We start from the raw sequence: 3,770 nt of genomic DNA, 5'->3' as shown, positions 1-3,770 counted from the left end.
ATATAAAACTCACACACCGGTATAATCAAGAAAAGCTTAGAGTTAGAACAACTTATTAAATAGAAACTTTGATTTTTTTTAGGGCTTTCATCTCAGTGCGTTTTTGCCATGCTTTCATAAGATAAGACTTGCGAGGTAAAAAAATAAACTAAAGTGGACCAACACGATTTAAGACCACATCGTTTAACTTCTTTTCGTATTTTTACACCGTATTTTTAGTTTTCTCTTAGGTTATTTGTTATGATTGAAGCACCTCCTGAGTGCCACTGATGTAAAGTGCGTCTGTATAGAGTCAATAAATGATTTGATTTGATTTGACACCAAATGGTTTACTGGGCGCGAAGCTTTACTTAATTTCACCTATGATTTCATACATGAATGAAAACATATTACGGTATATAATAAGAGATAAGATCTATCATTTGATTAAAAAAAATATATGAATAACGTTAAAATACAAGTTAGGCCCTATAACTACAAATAGACGCCGGACCGATTTTGGCTTATGTGGATTACATTTGGCATGTAGTTTGAAAGCCAAAATCGATCCGGCGGACTGATTTTGGCCCCGGACCAAATTTTTCCTGACAGGCCTATAACAAAATGTGTAGAAACCATATTTCCGCCCTCTATTTGATATACACATTCCCGTGTCATGTACCATTGCGCAATAAGCACACTTTTACCAACCCTGGATATGTACCACTGCACGAAGTACGTCACGTTTAGCTTTTTCTAGACATACCGTACCTTAAACCTCGAATAGAAGCTCTGGGCTTCTTCATTGTTTAGGACCACAGATGGGCTTTTTTTTTAAAGTGGCTTCTGATTTCGAGATGGGCTTCTTTTTGAAATGGGCCCCTTTTCGAGTTTACTTTTGCTAACTAAAGCGTGGGGCTTCTTTCAAAATGAATACTGTTACTTATTGGAAATTGCTACTAAAAAACGGTATAGGACTATTGAAGACAATTTTCAACCATGGAATTCGAAATTCCGTTTAATATATATATATATATATATATTTTTTATAAACTCACATCAATTATTTTAAAAATTAGACATATAATAATGATAAAAACATGCTGAGACAATTAATCTGTCTTATATAATAATTTAAAAAAAAAATCAAATATTTCATATAATTTTGCCATGAAATAACAATAGACGTAATCAATAGCGTAATTGATTTAACGTTTGTACTGTAACTAATTATATCAACAATGTTCAATATTCTAGAAATAGCAGAAGTTTAAACTTCCCTGCTAAAAATATAAACTTTCCCCATTAAACGGCTTCTAAAAATGGAATGCATGCACGAAATCATGTTGACCCAAACCAACTAGTTTCGATTGTAATACTAGAGTTGGAATCATTTTAGCAGTGCTTTAAAATTAGACATATAATAATGATCAAAACATGCTGAGACAATCTGTTGCTTACACAATAATTTAAAAAAAAAATCGAGTATTTGATATAATTTTGCCATGAAAAACGTCTGACTCAGTCTAAATGTAAGTACTGTCTCGAAAAGAAATCCATACTATCTTGATTAAGACAGTGGGCTTCTTTTCAAGATTGATTTCTCTTCGCGATAACTTATTGCAAACTAAAGATGGGGGCTTCTTACACTATTAGGAATCTATTCGCATTTTCTCTTTGGTATTTCTCAGTCACCTACTAAAATGATTAAGTTACCGATGGCCAATAAAATAACGCATTTCCGTCAATATAATAATTGATTACGATGGTGATGAGGATGATAAAGGGGATGATTATTATAATAATAATAACTAGATATACTATGTTCAATAGAACATGAACCCAGTCATTTTTTAAGAGATAACCACTGTGACCTTTAACCTCAACCTGTGAACACCCCACGTTTGGTAGGAGTCTGTCTTAATGCAATTGATCCAATCGTTAGTCATTAGCAATATTTGATAATTTTCACTATACTGAACCTTGTGATTTTTTACCTATATGTGAAGAGTAGTTTTTCATGTTTAGAAAGTCCTAAGGATCATTTCTGGTAAATTCTAACTCAATTGGGCTATTTTGAAAATTTGACCCCGTGACTCCTATGTAACCAGAGATGCCAGACATGGGTGTCACTGATTCTCAATGATCAAATTTGATTGGATTCGGTTCAATCGTTTGCCATTAGTAACATTTTGAACCTATGAACTTTGACATATGGGGTAAAGAGTATTTTTTCGTGTTTAGAAGGTCCTAAGGATCATTCCTGGTAAATTTGAGCTCAATTGGGCTATTTTGCAAATTTAAACCCTTGACCCCTATGTGACCCCTGATCCCAGACTGGGGTGTAGGAGGGTCGCCGGTTCTTAATGACGAAATTTGATTGAATTTTGGTCCAATGGTTTGCCATTAGTAGCATTTTGAAATGTTACTAGAGAGAACAAAAGACTCTTTAACTCTTTAATAACCTTTGACCGTAAATCGCTGAACACCATAAAGACCCTACCTTATGCCAATACATACGTGCCCATGACAAGACTGTGCTATAACAGAAGAAGTCTTTTATTCTTTTTTTTAAAAGTTTTTTACCTTAATGACCCCTATGTGACCTTTGACCCAAAGCAGTGATAATAATAATAATAATAATAATAATAATAATAATAAAATAATAAATAATAATAACAATAACGATATTTTCAATCACATCCTTATCAACCTTCTTAGTTTTTTGTTTTATTATTCAAATATAAAATTAGAAGAAAAATGAAAAATAGAACATCAGAAAAATATGTAATATTATATAACCAGCAATTAATTATCAACATTATTTTTATCGTAACTGTATTTATAATTGATTGTCTTAATTGGTCAACGTACGTTTGAAGCAAGCGGAAAATGACAAAAGTGCAGGGTAGAAACATCCAGTGTAAAAACAGAAAAACAGAAAAGAAGAAGAAAAAGAAAATATAAATTAAAACAAAACAATAGTTTTCTGCGGTCGAGGGAAATGACAAAAAAACAAGTATTTCCTATTACAAATACTTTTTCTTTTTAATCTATAATTGAAAGTTAATAACTTACTTTAAAATACATAGAATAGGAAATTCAAATATTGAATTTAATTTTAAAGATGCATCACATACAATTAGTATTCATTATTACATTGGTTGGTCACAGAGCGGCTGGTCATAGAGATGACAAATCCAAACATCCTCATAGGCTAAGCGCTCGTGTGTGTCAGGCTTGGTAAACGACGTGTAATGGCCAGCTTTGTAGGAGAAATCCTACCAAGCCAGGTGGTTTGATGTTGTAAACAACAGTATTATCTATGCGTCTGTCAACAACAATATTTTTATTTTATTACTGTATTAAATTGTTTCAATATTCATACTTGGTCTACATTAAAATTCTGATTTTAACCAATTCAAAAGTATTGAGAATTTTATTGCTTAATGCATTGTGGGAGACTTTACACCTTTATAAAGATCTAAATTATAAATGTGAAGCAGCACTGGTAAATATAAAATACATACGTTGCAATATAATTATCTAAATGTTATATTAAGTAGGCTAGCATAATAAAAACCAACAGTGACAGGCAACTATAATCACGAATTGTTAATCGACCGTTTACAACTAGGCTTTTCCAAGCTTATAATACTTTGTGAAAATCTTTACACCTTTATGAGAGATCTAAAATATAAATATGAAACAACACCGTAAACATTAAAACACGTTAATTACTCTATACATATACATACACCCACACACACACCCACACACCCTTACACACA

Source organism: Anneissia japonica, unplaced genomic scaffold (genome assembly GCF_011630105.1).
Source record: "Anneissia japonica isolate Jap-2015-1 unplaced genomic scaffold, ASM1163010v1 scaffold573_len2283161_cov171, whole genome shotgun sequence".
In the NCBI taxonomy this organism is placed as follows: domain Eukaryota; kingdom Metazoa; phylum Echinodermata; class Crinoidea; order Comatulida; family Comatulidae; genus Anneissia; species Anneissia japonica.
The sequence above is the reverse complement of the archived record's forward strand: the minus strand, read 5'-3'. Positions refer to the sequence as shown.